The sequence below is a fragment of the Mesoplodon densirostris genome, chromosome 5 (assembly GCF_025265405.1).
Source record: "Mesoplodon densirostris isolate mMesDen1 chromosome 5, mMesDen1 primary haplotype, whole genome shotgun sequence".
Classification (NCBI taxonomy): domain Eukaryota; kingdom Metazoa; phylum Chordata; class Mammalia; order Artiodactyla; family Ziphiidae; genus Mesoplodon; species Mesoplodon densirostris.
The window spans coordinates 103,181,593-103,198,620 of record NC_082665.1 but is presented as its reverse complement, the minus strand read 5'-3'; the positions used below and the strand labels follow the sequence as shown (position 1 = coordinate 103,198,620).

The 17,028-nt window shown below is 38.0% G+C and overlaps 1 long non-coding RNA gene across 1 annotated transcript; it reads left to right on the top strand.

Annotated features, from left to right (window-relative positions):
• The first annotated feature begins 69 nt into the window (after window positions 1-69).
• LOC132490894 (uncharacterized) lies at window positions 70-15,025 on the top strand. Its single transcript, XR_009532618.1, has 3 exons — window positions 70-139; window positions 1,566-1,682; window positions 14,925-15,025. It is a non-coding gene; the product is annotated as an uncharacterized LOC132490894 (long non-coding RNA).
• Window positions 15,026-17,028: the final 2,003 nt, after the last annotated feature.

Below are 17,028 nucleotides of genomic sequence, written 5' to 3'. Positions count from 1 at the left end.
GCCCCCAGCGGCAGTGCCGCGGAACTCAGCCTTAGTCTCGCGGAGCTCAGCCTTAGTCTCGCGAAATTGAGCGAGGTTACGGAAGCCGAAAGGATTGGGCCAAGCTTCTCTGGAGCTAAGTGACGACTGCGGCTTTGAGGTAGTGATGTGTGAAGCAAGTTTGCTTTGTAAAATTTCCGAGGTATTCGTACATTGAAATGGCCCGAACTCTAATCTGTGGTAGATAATAATTCATCCTCTTATTTAGTGAGGCACTTCTAAGTGCGAGTGTTAGGAGGAGAACTCCAAACGGGTTACAAAGTTTCTTCCCTCCAAGTATTCGCTGCATAAGTCACTACCTGCGCCTCAGGCATAATCACGTTAAAACGACTGCTCTGGGAGATTTCCTGGTGGGCTAAAGGGCAGAAGAAAGGCAGGACACTAACATTTACTAAACTCTGGAGCTGTGTTCTCTAGCCATACCCTGTTCACTATTAGTGATTTTAGAGTTAAAACCAGAATGGCCTTAATGCCTACATGTACGCATATATACATTCTTTTTTATTTCTTCAGTTTAAGTGGTTTCTCAAATTTTAGTGCCCATAAGGTTTACTGTATAGTGTGTACACTAAAGTCAATATGCTATACTTAGGGGTAATTCAAGTGATTTTTCAAAGGTAATTGTGACAGGCTTTCCCCCCCACCCCCCACGCCGCACCTTACTTACTGACTTGGGAACCTAACCACTGTACCTCATCGTACATTCATTTTGGAGATTGAGGAAACAGGCCCAGAGACTCTCAATATATTTGCTCAATATCACCAGCTGGCAAAAGACTAGTCTGAATTTCAACCTACGACGGAATAGATCTTCACTGGCAGAGTTGCTGGAGGAAGTACATATAGAAGGTCTAACTTACTCTAATATTGAAATAATGTGGCTTTGTTTTATTACAATATATTAAAGTCGGTATTACTTAAGTTGTGTAGTTTAGCCTAGTCCTCTTGAACAAAAATAAATAGGAGCAGTTATTCTGCCACCTTCTGTAGCTTTGCATATTTGGGCAGATTAGTTTGCCTTTCATTGTCTCACCACCCAGCCAGAGTATAGTGAATGCCTTCACACTATTTTGGTTTACAATTACAGGTGTATTTGAATTCATTTTCTGCTGGGATGGGTACCTTTGACTTTGAAGGGGACAGGGTATGGGATCTTTGAGGTAGGACTGGAGGGAGAGAGGAGAGAAAGTGAGGAACTAGTTTTGCTTCTTATCTTGGAGAAACCAGTCCCACAGATGGAGGACATCAAGGTGGACATAGAAAGAAGACACTTTTATTTTCACTTCTTGATTTAAGTTTTTTGGTTATTGGTTTGACTGTTAAAATTATTTAAAAAATATTTTCCAAGTCATTTTTCCACATTAAGCAGTACGAGTGATTAAGTGAATATATGGGAGGTAAGAGAGGGCAGGGCATTCAAGACAATCATATCCTTGGTGTCTTCACCCTGGGCCTATTTTTACTGTGATGTCAAATTCCATTTCTAAATAAACATATATGTACATCTTTTAACAAATGCTCTCTAGGCCCTGGAGATATAAAGATAAACAGAACAAAACGAAACAAAAAAAAAAACCTGGTTCTTGCCTGGCACACAGTTCAGTGGAGGAGTAGACATAAGAAGAAACAAATACGGCACAGTGGTAAGTACTATTGTTGTGGATACCTGCTATGTGTCTGCTTAGTTCCCTTTTTTTTTTTTTTTCTCTGGGAAATGAGGTAGTAGGAACTGATGAAGGTAAGAGAGAAGGGGAGGAGGCAAGTATGTGCACTTCAGGATGAGGGAGCAATAGGATTAAAGGAGTAGAGATGTGAAAAAGCAAAATGCTTTCTGGAGACTGCAAGATTGAAATTAAGTTAGGGATATTTTAGTTATGGACATTTTGGTTGTTTAAGTGTGTCATTTCAGGTATTTTTCCTATAACGAGGCAACTTGGTTTCATTCATAAGTACGAGGTGCAAGAGGTTTAGATTACAGCTTTGTTACCGTATAAGGTAGCTTTGTTCTATTCAAAGTTCTATTCGAGGGACTTCCCTGGCGGTCCAGGGGTAAGACTCTGAGCTTCCACTGCAGAGGACGCGGGTTTGATCCCCAGTCAGGGAACTAAGATCCTACATGCCTTGCGGTGCAGCCAAAAAAAAAAAAACTAAACACCCTCTCCCCCCAAAATCCCAAAGTTCTATTCAAAGTCCCCCTAAATTGACTCAAGAAAGAGTGAAGAATAGTAAATGGAAAGTATGGCTAGACCAGCCAAAAATCCATCCTCGTTATTAAAGAAATAATTTAAACTACAAGCCCTGTGATTAGGGTTGGTACATCTGCATTCATTCAGTAATCTTTGTTTCCACCACCTTCTCTTTTCATTTTTTTCTATCACAGACCAAGACATCTCTTTAAGAAAAACATTGCTAGTCTAGTATTTATCCACTTGAGTGTGCTCTAAGATCATTATGAGTATCAGATTTTCAACCCTTTACCAGAAAACCAACTGCCAATTAAACAAAGATTCAGGGATGGGAAACTGTGACCTATCATATAAAGTCATTTTAAGATAGTTGTGTCTCTAACACCTTCTCCATTTTTTAGTTACTGGTAAATGTTTTGAGGATATTATTTTAATGTAAATCAGTTCATATATCATTGTCTAAGATTGATTAGCTCAGTCATTTTGAATTACTTTTTCCAAGAGGAAAGATCATTGGTTTTAGTTCCAGTCTGGGCTGGTTAGATTGAACAGACCCATGGGTGAATACTGCACAACTCCAGGGAAGGGTGGTGGTGGTGGTACTGGTGCATTTACATCATAATCCATGTACAATACACATGGCACTTACAGAGATGTGCAATGCTTGATCATACACAGTGGCCACCTGCATTGCTATTCCCAGCCAGCTATTTATCCATGTTGTTTACAAAAAGGACTTGGAAATAGAATGAGGATATTTAAGAAAAAATCCATCATGATTGTTGAAAAAACAAACCAGTTGAAAGATGTGTAGAATACTTGCATGGAATAGATAGGTCAGTATGCTTACTCTCAGGTACTTTGTCATGACTGCTTATAAAGATACGTGCGCACACACACACACTTCTTAGATTCTCATTTTGTGGCAATTTCTCAGAATACTGTGCAAGAGAACATGTCAAGGTTATAACCAAGAAAAATTGACAGCTTAATTGATGCTAAATAAATAGTATTCCTTGTCAATACATTCTGGGTTGGTTTGATACTCATTTTTAATGCATTTGGGTGTTTCTTTGAAAAAGAGTGGTTGATCATCTTTTTATTAATTTTTTTCTTTTTGGCCCCACTGTGCAGCTTGTGGGATTTTAGGTCCCCAACCAGGGACTGAACCTGCGCCCTTGGCAGGGAGAGTGCAGAGTCCTAACCACTGGACCTCCAGGGAATTCCCTGATCTTTTTTTTTTTTTTTTTAATTGCGGTATGCCGGCCTCTCACTGTTGTGGCCTCTCCCGTTGCGGAGCACAGGCTCTGGACGTGCAGGCTCAGTGGCCATGGCTCACGGGCCTAGCCGCTCCGTGGCATGTGGGATCTTCCTGGACCGGGGCACGAACCCATGTCCCCTGCATCATCAGGCGGACTCTCAACCACTGCGCCACCAGGGAAGCCCCCTGATCATCTTTTTTAAAAAATTTATTTTATTTATTAAACTATAGTTGATTTACAATATTGTATTAGTTTCAGGTGTACAGCTTCAGATTCTTTTCCATTATAGGTTTTTACAAGATATTGAATATAGTTCCATGTGCTATACAGTAAATCCTTGTTGTGATCATCTTTTAATTATTAAACAGTAACTCCTTTTCATTTTATTGATGGCAACACCAAAGAAGAATTTCAGAGACTAGAAATGTATTATTGCGTTAGTATATTTCCCTCCTTAATGGAATCCATTGGAAAAGCCAACCTATCTGGGTAACGATTCAACTTTGATCCTACTCGCTTTAGATATGACATTTTATTATTGGTAGACATAAAGTCGTCAATTTTCCAAATGCAATTAATTGAATGAATTAATTAATTCATCCAGCAAATATTTTTTGAGGGTTAGGCAGTCTTTCAAATGTTAGGGATATAATAGTGGAAAAATACACCAAGATTCCTGCCTTCATGGAGCTTACATTCTGGTGGAAAGACACAGACAATGAATAATAAACATAATAAGTGAATGTTAGACGGTGTTAAATCCTATAGAAAAAGAAGAAAGTCAGGGTTAGGGGCATTGGAAGTGAAGACGGTTGGGTGTAGTACTTTTAAATAGAATGGTCAGGGCAGGTCTCATTGAGAAGATGACATCTGAGCAAAGACTTGAAGGAGATGAAGGAATTAGTCATTCAGCTTATTTGGGAGAAGAAAGTTCCAGGCAGAGGGAACAGCCAGCACAGAGGTCCTAAGGCAGGTGAGTACTTGGTATATTGGGGACAGCAGGGAAGACAGTGTGGTAGGAACAGGGTGAGAATGGAGGTGCAGGATTTGTAGGCTATTGGAAGAACTGGCTTTTACTCTTTGTGGAATAGGAGTTGTTTCAGGGTTTTAAGCAGAAAGGTATTATGACTTTCATTATAAAAGGATCATTTTGGCTGCCATATAGGCTGGAGTTAACTAAATACCTATTGCTTTTAATGGAAAGGAAAAAGTTTTATAGAAGGCTATCTTTGATTTCTTGGAAAACATAATTTCTTTTTAAAGTTTATCCATGATTGCATAGAATGAGAATATGAAGTTTTAATGGCTGCAAGAAGATTAAGAGTGTGAGCAACTATTACCACCATATAGGGAGTTATCATAGTGGGAACAGTTTAGCCCAAGAGTCCTGGTTGTATTTTGGGAGCAGACCATCTAATCTCCCAAGCCTCTCTTGTCACCTTTAAAACTCAGGGATTGGACACAATGAACTTTCAGATCTAACCTTTAACATTCTCTGTCTGTGATAAAAACAGTCCAAGTGCTAAAACTGCATGTGTGTCTTTAAGCCACTATGCTTCTTTTTATATGAAGAAGGTAGGGAGTTCTTTTCCTTTCATATTGCATTGCTGGTAAGTGTGGGTTCCTACTGTGGATAGTCCCTTTAAATGGATGAGATTCTCTAGTTTCAATTGGTTGTGGATAGAAAAGAGACCAGCCACAGAAGTCACAGACATTGGTTAGTCACTCTCAGGAAGCCTGAGTGTGACAGTTCCATGAGGTAGTCATTGCACTGGGGGATCCTGTTTTTCAAGTGCAGAAATTAATTAGACACTGATTTAGAAACCTCATTGATGATGTTTAATGGTGAAATATAAATGTCATGTGCACCAGAAACTCATGGAGTATCAATATATTCTCCCATGAGAAGCCAGCTCTTGTCAGTAGAAGTTTGTTTGTGAGCCTGGAATCAGAGCAAAAGCAGGCTGTTGGGTGATTTTAATGACTAATTCCATCAAACTATGTAGTCTTATGCATTTATTTCCTCTATATGAGTATTCTGCTAAGGCTGTCCGATACTCTGCTCACCTAGGAACCCCCTCTGTCTCTCCCTCTTTCTCTCTCCCCCACCCTCTTTCACTTTCCTTCTCTCCCTGTCTTTCTCTCCCTCTCTCTCTCTCTCTCTTCCTGCCTCATATATATATATATATACATATATACATATTTATATAGTGTCCATATATATAATATATATTAGTTATATTCACCATATATGTCATTATACATATGTAATTATAGTTTCTGTTTTTGAAACAGTTTTCAAAGATATTTTTTAACCTTTTTTGAAATGGAAGCCCAATGTACAAAACAGGTAACAACATAACTATCTTTGTTGGAACATTGACAGGAAGATATTCAGCAATCTATTAACACCTCCCCCATTTCTCCCTGCCCTGCCATGGCTGGAGAGGTATCTTTAAGGAATATCTCAGACTTGTTAGCAGATTACTCCTTCAGGCAGGGTTCAATATCATTGATTATGTTTCAGCTTAAGTTATACTCATATTCTACTCATTGTTCTCTATGTCTATACTGTAGTCTCTCTGGAATTGTATATTTTTCAAAGTTTCCAGCCATACACACACTTTCTTTTCTGCTTGTAACCACTTCCACAGGTGGTGATTCTTGTTCATTGTGCTTTGATTCTTCCTGGTTTCACTTTTTTAGAAAGTAATCTGGTTTCGAAGTTCAGGAGGGTTCCATTCTGTGCCCTGATAAATTTCACTATGAAACCCTTTATGATCTGGTCTCTGCCTACGTATCCTACCTCATTTTCAATCCTTTCCATCATCATCGGGATTCAACCACATGGATTTTCTGATATTTTCTAAACACTCCAAGTTTTTCCCAGTTCAGAGCTTTTGTACTTGCTGTTTTGAAATGCTCTTCCCTTACTTTTCTTTATTTTATTTTTTTAAATATTCAGGTCTTAGTTTGAAGGAGACCTCTTCTGTCTTACAGCACTCCATTTATTTCCATCATAACAGTTATCATAATTTATTTTCTTACCAATTATTTGTCTTCCCCACTAAAATATAAGTCCATGAGGACAGGACCATATCTATCTTGTTCATGACTGTGTACTCAATAGCTAGCTCAGTGCCTGGCACATATATTTGAGTGAATGAATGACAATATACAAATATTTACATGCAGATATCACACTCAGAATAAGGGATTAGACATAGTATGTCATATATGTCACATATATGGCTGAGCAAGGCTTAATTAATCAGGTTGCTGAAGGGGACCTGGAAATAATTTCCAATTCTGGGCCATGGGACCACCTTTTGCTTTGGGAGGTAGTTATGGCAAGCAAAACATGTCATCTGGAAATTATAGCAACAGACAAAAGGTGGTATTCCAAAAAAGTGGTTCATATTATTGGTTCAGCATGGAATAAAAGTGTTTTCTGGACAGGTGAAGGGAGCATGGTAACTGGATACTCCAGAAGCAGATGGGTTGATTTTTTAAAAAAACTTCAAAAGAGTTCTTTTCTCTTTTTGCTCAATTATGAGTTAAGCAGTGTGATAGCTAAAAAAGCAAATGTAATTTTCTTTCTTCCTCCCTTTATATTTTTCTTCTCCCTGGTTTACATTTGGTTATTGTCTTTTATCTTGTAATAATCTTTGTTGATTTCATTGTATCTGTGATTAAGGACTGCCCTCTCTGAGGTGTGACTAGGAATAATCTCTCTGCAGTATTCTGTGTATATAGGACAAATATCTGCATGCGTGTTGTATTAGTCAGGGTTCTCCAGAGAAACAGAAACAGTAGGATGTATGTATATATATAGAAAGTGATTTATTTTAAGGAATTGGCTCATGTGATTATGGCGTCTGACAAGTCCAAAATATGCAGGGTGGGCTGGCAGGAGAGCTGATGCTGCAGTTCAAGTCTAAAGGCAGAATTCTCTGCTGGCAGAATTCTCTCTTGATTGAGGGAGGTCAGACTACAGTGCTAGTCTGGCCTTCAACTGATTGGATGAAGCCCACCCACATTATGGAGGGCATTCTGTTTTACTCAAAAATCCACCAACTTAAATGTTAATTTCGTCCCAAAGCACCCTCACAGAAATATCCAGAATGTTTGCTACATATCCAGGCACCATGGCCCAGCCAAATTGACACATAAAATAACTATCACAAATGTGTTGTACTTCAGTGCCACATTTTAAGACAATGATGCTTAATTGGAATAGTACAACTCCATGATGGCAAAGCATCTAGAGACCATGTTATGTGAAGAACAGTTGAAGGGATAGGGAATGGTTAGAAACTCGACATTGAATAAAGAAAAAAGAGTGAAGAGAATTGAGGACAGTCTCAGAGACCTCTGGGACAACATTAAACACACCAACATTCAAATTATAGAGGTCCTAGAAGAAAAAGAGAAAAAGAGAGGGTCTGAGAAAATATTTGAAGAGATTACAGTTGAAAACTTTCCTAACATGGGAAAGGAAATAGTCAATCAAGTCCAGTAAGTGCAGAGAGTCCCATACAGGATAAATCCAAAAGAAACACGCCAAGACACATATTAATCAAACTATCAGAAATTAAACACAAAGAAAAAATGTTAAAAGCAGAAAGGAAAAAGAAACAAATAACATACAATGGAATCCCCATAAGGTTAACAGCTGATCTTTCAGCAGAAACTCTGCAAGCCAGAAAGGAGTGGCAGGACATATTTAAAGTGATGAAAGGGAAAAACCTACAACCAAGATTACTCTACCCAGCAAGGGTCTCATTCAGATTCGAGGGGGACATTAAAACCTTTACAGATAAACAAAGGTTAAGAGAATTCAGTACCACCAAACCAGCTTTACAACAAATGCTAAAGGAACTTCTCTAGGCAGGAAACACAAGAGAAGGAAAAGACCTACAAATAACAAACATAAAACAATTAAGAAAATGTTAATAGGAACATACATATTGATAATTACTTTAAATGTAAATGGATTAAATGCTCCAACAAAAACACAGACTGGCTTAATGGATACAAAAACAAGACTCGTATATATGCTGTCTACAAGAGACCACTTCAGACCTAGGGACACATACAGACTGAAAGTGAGGGGATGGGAAAAGATATTCCATGCAAATGGAAATCAAAAGAAAGTGGAGTAGCAATTCTCATATCAGACAAAATAGACTTTAAAATAAAGACTATTATAAGAGAAAAAGAAGGACACTACATAATGATCAACGGATCATTCCAAGAAGAAGATATAATAACTATAAATATTTATGCACCAAACATAGGAGCACCTCAATACATAAGGCAAATGCTAACAGCCATAAAAGGGGAAATCAGCAGTAACACAATCATAGTAGGGAACTGTAACACCCCACATTCATGGATGGACAGATCATCCAAAATGAAAATAAGGAAACACAAGCTTTAAATGACACATTAAACAAGATGGACTTAACTGATATTTATGGGACTTTCCATCCAAAAACAATAGAATACAATTTCTTCTCAAGTGCTCATGGCACATTCTCCAGGATAGATCATATCTTGAGTCACAAATCAAGCCTTGGTAAATTTGAGAAAATTGTAATCGTATCAAGTATCTTTTCCAACCACAACGCTATGAGACTAGATATCAATTACAGGAAAAAAACTGTAAAAAATACAAACACATGGAGGCTAAAGAATACGCTACTAAATAACCAGGAGATCACTGATGAAATCAAAGAGAAAATAAAAAAATAAATAGAAACAAATGCAATGAAAACACAATGACCCAAAACCTATGGGATGCAGCAAATGCAGTTCTAAGAGGGAAGTTTAGAGCAATGCAATCCTACCTCAAAAAACAAGAAAAATCTCAAATAAACCTAACCTTGCCCCTAAAGCAATTAGAGAAAGAAGAACAAAAAAACCCAAAGTTAGCAGAAGGAAAGAAATCATAAAGAGCAGATCAGAAATAAATGAAAAAGAAATGAAGGAAACGATAGCAAAGATCAATAAAACTAAAATCTGGTTCTTTGAGAAAAAGAAAAAGTCTCACCACCTTCTGAGACTGAACCAGGAAGAAATAGAAAATATAAACAGACCAGTCATAAGCACTGAAATTGAAACTGTGCTTAAAAATCTTCTAAGAAACAAAAGCCCAGGACCAGATGGCTTCACAGGCGAATTCTATCAAACATTTAGAGAAGAGCTAACACCTATCCTTCTCAAGCTCATCCAAAATATAGCAGAGGGAGGAACACTCCCAAACTCATTCTAAGGCCAGCATCACCCTGATACCAAAACCAGACAAAGATGTCACAAAGAAAGAAAACTACAGGCCAGTATCTCTGATGAACATAGCTGCAAAAATCCACAACAAAATACTAGCAAGCAGAATCCAACAGCACATTAAAAGGATCATACACCATGAACAAGTGGGGTTTATCCCAGGAATGCAAGGATTCTTCAATATACGCAAATCAATGAGCTACAGCATATTAACAAACTTAAGGGGAAAACCATATGATCATTTCAATAGATGCAGAAAAATCTTTTGACAAAATTCAACACCTATTGATAAAAGCCCTCCAGAAAGTAGGCATAGAGGTAACTTACCTGAACATACTAAAGGCCATATATGACAAACCCACAGCCTACATCATTCTCAATGGTGAAAAACAAACCCTTTCCTCTACGATCAGGAACAAGACAAGGTTGCCCACTCTCACCACTGTTATTCAACATAGTTTTGGAAGTTTTAGCCACAGCAATCAGAGAAGAAAAATAAATAAAAGGAATCCAAATTTGAAAAGAAGAAGTAAAGCTGTCACTCTTTGCAGACGACATGATACTATACATAGAGAATCCTAAAGATGCTACCAGAAAACTACTAGAGCTAATCAATGAATTTGGTAAAGTAGCAGGATACAAAATTAACACACAGAAATCTCTTGCATTCCTATACACTAATGATGAAAAACCTGAAAGTGAAATCAAGGAAACACTCCCATTTACCATTGGAACATGAGAATAAAATAAGTAGGAATAAACCTACCTAAGGGGACAAAAGACCTGCATGCAGAAAACCCTAAGACACTGATGCAAGAAATTAAAGATGATACAAATAGATGGAGAGATACACCATGTTCTTGGATTGGAAAAATCAAGATTGTGAAAATGCCTATACTACCCAAAGCAATCTCCGATTCAGTGCAGTCCCTATCAAACTACCAATGGCATTTTTCACAGAACTAGAACAAAAAATTGCATAATTTCTATGGAAGCACAGAAGACCCCAAATAGCCAAAGAAATCTTGAGAAAGAAAAACAGAGCTGGAGGAATCAGGCTCCTTGACTTTAGACTATACTACAAAGCTTCACTAATCAAGACAGTATGGTACTTGCACAAAAACAGAAATATAGATCAATGGAACAGGATAGAAAGCCCAGAGATAAACCCACGCAGATATGGTCACCTTATTTTTGATAAAGGAAGCAAGAGTATACAGTGGAGAAAAGCCTCTTCAATAAGTGGTGCTGGGAAAACTGGACAGCTACATTTTAAAGAATGAAAGTAGAAAACTTCCTAACACCATAACCAAAAATAAACTCAAAATGGATTAAAGACCTGAATGTAAGGCCAGGTATTTTAAAAACTCTTAGAGGAAAACATAGAACACTCTATGATATTAATCACAGCAAGATCTGTTTTGACCCACCTCCAGAGAAATGGAAATAAAAACAAAGATAAACAAATGGGACCTAATGAAACTTAAATGCTTTTGCACAGCAAAGGAAACCATAAACAAGATGAAAAGACAACCCTCAGAATGGGAGAAAATATTTGCAAACTAAGCAACTGACAAAGGGTTAATCTCCAAAATTTACAAGCAGCTCATGCAGCTCAATAACAAAAAAACAAAAAACCGAATGCTAAAATGGGCAGAAGATCTAAATAGACATTTCTCCAAAGAAGATATACAGACTGCCAACAAACACATGAAAGAATGCTCAACATCACTAATCATTAGAGAAATGCAAATCAAAACTACAATGAGGTATCACTTCACAACGGTTAGAATGGCCATCATCAAAAAATCTACAAAGGGGCTTCCCTGGTGGCGTAGTGGTTGGGAGTCTGCCTGCCGATGCGGGGGATGCGGGTTCATGCCCCGGTCCGGGAAGATCCCACATGCTGCAGAGCGGCTAGGCCTGTGGGCCATGGCCACTGAGCCTGTGCGTCCGGAGCCTGTGCCCCGCAACGGGAGAGGCCACAACAGTGAGAGGCCCGCATACCACAAAAAAAAAAAAAAAAAAAAAAAAAAAGCTTTATTGCCGGAAAAATGCTTACCATCATCTGACAATGCAGAATTGTAACAAACCATATATCTGTGAAGCACAATAAAGTGAAATGTAGTAAAACAAGGTATGCCTGTAAATTAATTGCCTACCAGAACAAAACTCAATTCCCTTTAATGAAACACAAAAATCACTCAACAATAAAATTCTTCATATTCAACATTCATCAAAAATTGCTAGGGCTTCCATGGTGGCGCAGTGGTTGGGAGTCCGCCTGCCGATGCAGGGGACACGGGTTCGTGCCCCGATCCCGGAAGATCCCACATGCCGCGGAGCGGCTGGGCCCACGAGCCATGGCCGCGGAGCCTGTGTGTCCGGAGCCTGTGCTCCGCAACGGGAGAGGCCACAGCAGTGAGAGGCCCGCGTACAGCAAAAAAAAAAAAAAAAAAAAAAAAAAAAAAAATTGCTAGACACGTGGAAAATCATGAAAATGTGACCCATAGCCAGGTGAAAAAATCCATCAATAGAACCAGACCAAGAAATGACAGAGCTGATGGAATTAACAGACAAGGACGCTTAAAGCAGTTATTATAAATATATATAAAAATTTGTAATGGTAATGGAGATAGAGGCAAGAAAAGGGAGCTTTGTTATTTTCTATGTAAATGAAATGAATTCCCTTGGAATGAATTCTGGGGCAAGTATAGGGAGAGGAGAGAATGGTGGTAAATCCTTCTTCCTGTCTTCCTCCGATGGGTTTACTGTCTATGAATCACCCTTTCTTTCTGGGACTTTGGTAGGTTTGCTGAGGTTCACCACACTATGACAACTGGAGAGCAATGGAACAGAGAATTCTGAAGAGATGGTATGGCACAGCAAGTGCCTGCTGACAACCATAGAACCTTTGTGGTCCAAGAGGTATAGGAAAAAACAGTGAATTTCTTTGTGTCCACAAGAAAGAAAGGGCCCAGAATATAGGTGAGAAAGACAGACTTAGCAGACTTGCAGGAGGTTTACCAGTCTTTCAGCCTGGGTGAGAAGAATCCCAGGGAAATGGGAGAAGGTAAGAAGAGGATGCTGCCACATCCCAATGGATAATCAACAACACAGTGGTGAAACATGATCTCCAAGGATACCAGTTTCCAAAAATGAGACCAATTAAAATACAAAGTGGATAACCCTTCTACCCAGATGTCATAGTGGCATATTAAGTTCCCCAGCTCAGCAACAATCAGGGTAGAGGAGGAGGACAAAGGGAAAGTAATCTTAAATAGGAATGAGTTTTCATTTTGGTACATCTTAGTTTTTTGTTAAGCAGGCTAAAAAAATGATTTCCTGCTCCCCAGTTGCTTTTCTAATCATCTAGCTTTAGATTTGTCACTGGATAATTTTAGAGATGTACTCATTTCTGTAGAGGAATAAATGTGAAGCCAGCCTATAAACCTATGAGAAGTTAATGTGCTTTGTGTAGATAAGCGATTTAAAAACTAATATGTGGGTACATTATTGAGAGGAAAGGTAAAAGGGCACAGTAGAAAGCTAAAAATAGATGATTTTCTGTATCATTTTCGAGATGTGATATTAAGTACTTGCATTCTTTGCTTTGTCTTATCAGCAAATACACAGCTGCAAAAAAAACACAAAACTCCATTTACCCTATAAATGTGATCTGAAAGAACTAAATCCTGTGTCTACCCGGTTAAAGCTTTTCTTCCTTAAAACAGGATGATTTAAGGGGAATATACATCTAGGCTCAGCCTTAGTAGTCCCTTGCCACTCACATGGTTAAATTTACTGTGGATTGCAAGTTCATGTAGTGTCCCTGGCTAAAATATAGAAGCTCTACTAATATTACCTCATCATACTATAATTTCTCTGGGACATAGACTTTCATTTCTTCAAGATTTGATTTTAAAATGTTATCTAGTTTTTAGGTCACTTGAACTTTGTTGGTTCTCAGTTTCTAAAACAATCCAGGCCTTTCCAGCTTTAAATTTCTGTGATAGTGTGATTTATGTTTGAAAAGAAAAATACTTCCTTTTCAAAGAAAAATACCCCAAAGTATAATTTTATCATTATTAGCACCAAATTGGGACTTCCCTGGTGCCACAATGGTTAAGAATCCACCTGCCAGTGCAGGGGACACAGGTTCGAGCCCTGGTTCTGGTAGATCCCACATGCCGCGGAGCAACTAAGCCTGTGCACCACAACTACTGAAGCCCACGTGCCTAGAGCCTGTGCTCCACAACAAGAGAAGCCACCGCGGGGAGAAGCCCTTGCACCGCAATGAAGAGTAGCTCCTGCTTGGCACAACTGGAGAAAGCCTGCACACAGCAACGAAGACCCAACGCAGCCAAAAATAAATAAACAAATAATTTAAAAAAAAACACCATATTGACTGATTAATTCATCTTTCTATGCCAATAGTTTGGAAAGAAGTGACACTAACAACTAAAAAAGAAATGGCTCCCTTTTGTTCAAGAATTGGTGACCTAAAGAGAATGCTTATGTTGTGCACTACTTATAGATCTAGAAAGCTAATATAAATGTTTAATAGCACAACAAATCAAATTATTGCAAGATGAGAAGTTTTATGTACATACTTACATGGATAGCAGTATCTACATATATGTTCATATAAATATATATATATATATGAATAAGTGTGTCACGGCTTCATTGGCATAAAATGTGGAAATTGGAAGAAAGGTGGAAGTTTTTACCATATTTTTCTAATGCTATGTGGTCAACCTAAACTGGTGGATTCATATATTCCTGAACATCATGATAATTAGAGCTGAGAAGTGAATTAGATTACCAAATAGGCCTCAGTAGTCATTTGTTTTCTTTTGGCTGCCTAACATCCATTTTTCCTAATTTGGGTAACAGTACCCACTTTTTCCCCACCCTCTGTCCTTGGGCTTTGTGTGGCCTAAACAACTGAGTCTAAGAATGGCATGTGATTCAGTACAGGCCAATCATCATGTTTCATTCCTCTAATTAAATTGATTGGTTTAGGAATGGGCAGGTGACTTGATTTAGTCCACTGAGAGTTAAGCCCAGGAACTCTGATTAAACTGTTGAAAGGACCTTGTGTTTTTTACTTTATTATTTTTATTTTATTTTATTATTCTTTTAGTATTTTTTCTGGACTTCAACCTGAAACTGCTATCAGATATCTTGCCACTTCGAATAAAGTCTACACATAAGAGAACAGAGCTGAGAGATGGAAAGATGCTGAATCCCAATGACATCCTTTGAAATGCTGGGTGAAGCTGGGCCTGAAGATAGAGCTACCTCTATAGTTTTCAGATACTTAAGTCAATAAATACTCTTGTTTGCTTAGATAACCTTGAGTTAGATTTTATATTACCTCCAAAAGAGTACTATATTGGATATTTTCCATTTGCCCTCCAAATTCACTCTCTACTCTTCTCTACCCTCTCTGTGCCCCAGGGGACTAACCTATCTGAATTGCATCAAAGAGTTCTATTGCCCTCTGGTTTCTGGTTGTGTTCAGCCAATGGAAGTCTCTCTGGAGACTGAAGTCAGGGCAATTATTCCCCATTTATTCCTAGGGGCTCTCACTGGTAGATACAAATAGGTTGGCTGGTCCTTCTTGCAGAGGCTGTAGATCCTGTCAAGCGTCCTTCTCTCTCCAGATTTGAGTAGCTTTTTTCTCCCTTCACACCATCTGATGTAGGGGAGTAATACCTCCCTACAATTGCTAGTCCTGGATTAAAACATTATGCTTAATTGATTTCCTGTAACCCTTCCCATACTTTTGTAGTCTCTCTATTAAATTCTCCTCAGTTATCCAGTTTGAGGCAAATCCAGAGCCATCTCTTTCTGCCAGAACCTGAGTGATACATACTCCATTTGGTCTTCAAAATAGAGGAAAATGAGGTAGTTTTAAAAGACATAATCAGATTTGCCCTTTGAATAATTTATTGCTTGGTGGTGAATGCTCAGTTGAGTATCACAAGGCTTTAGACTTTTTGCAATGCATTAAAGGAAGTCTTTGGTAAAGGGAACAGAGGCCTGTTGGCATCTATATGAACTAGGATTTACCTTAAGATTTTGGATTCTTTTCCAGTCTGTCACTCCCAGAAACTACCTTGTAGTGCAACCATGGTGGGATTCTTCTTTGTTATCCATAGTAGCTCTAAGTAAGCATCACAATGCTCTCACAAACTTACATTTTCACTTCTGCAGGTCTAAGAAGAGGGCTACTTGAATTTCTGTGAATAAATGAATAAAGAAATAATCTAGAAATACACACCAAATTAAATGGCAGCAATCTATATGCAAGTAAAGCATTCATTTACATTCATTGAATTTATGTCCTGTGATTATTTGCTTTAATTTTTTTAGTACCGTCTATGTAAAAAGGGTTTCCTGAGAAAATTAACAATATTAATAAAACTAGCAGGTTTATGTTAAAAACTACTCAGGAGAACAAACCTTCCATGGGTCTTTATATACTTCAGAAGGACATAGCTGTAAATATGCCAATTTCTAATTATTCATTGAAGTAATTTCTCAACTAGGTATCATATAATTACTGCATGTATTTTAAGTAGTAAGTTTACTTAAATGTAATTTATCTTTTAAACTTTTTACCACATTAGCCTTTTCTTCAGTTAGTCTGAATGATGAGCACTGATGAGCTTTTTTAGTGATAAAGTGTTAAAAGAATTAACCATACTGAATATACATAATAGAGTTATAGCAGGTAGATATTCAGTATTAATCTGAGGGTATGGAGTATATTCAGTAGTCAAGATGAAGCAAAATATTATTTATACTTTAAGTTGAGAACACTTTACTAAGTCAGTCAAGATACTTTCCATCTCATCTAGGTTTTCCTGACTCTTCACTTACAGCACAATTTTTACACTGGACAGCAGTTCAAACTAATAATAAGTATATGGTTGCTATATTTTTTCGAACTATAACATCTGTTTATGGTGATAATGGAACAAAATATTTGAAATTGCCCCAACCTAAGGAAAAAAAATCTAAGCCATAAGGTTGCTATGTGTACAATGTTTTATGTGTAACACATTTCCTCTCAATCTCTTTTGTGAAAGGAAAATCAAAATGGAGTCAGTATTGCTAAGAGAGCTTTCTAAAATGGAGCTGGGAGACCACTGAGGAAGTGTGACTTAGGTGCATCTCAGCCCAGATGGAATCTCACCTTTTGAACACTTATTGTCCTACTCAAGATACTTATCCGTCAT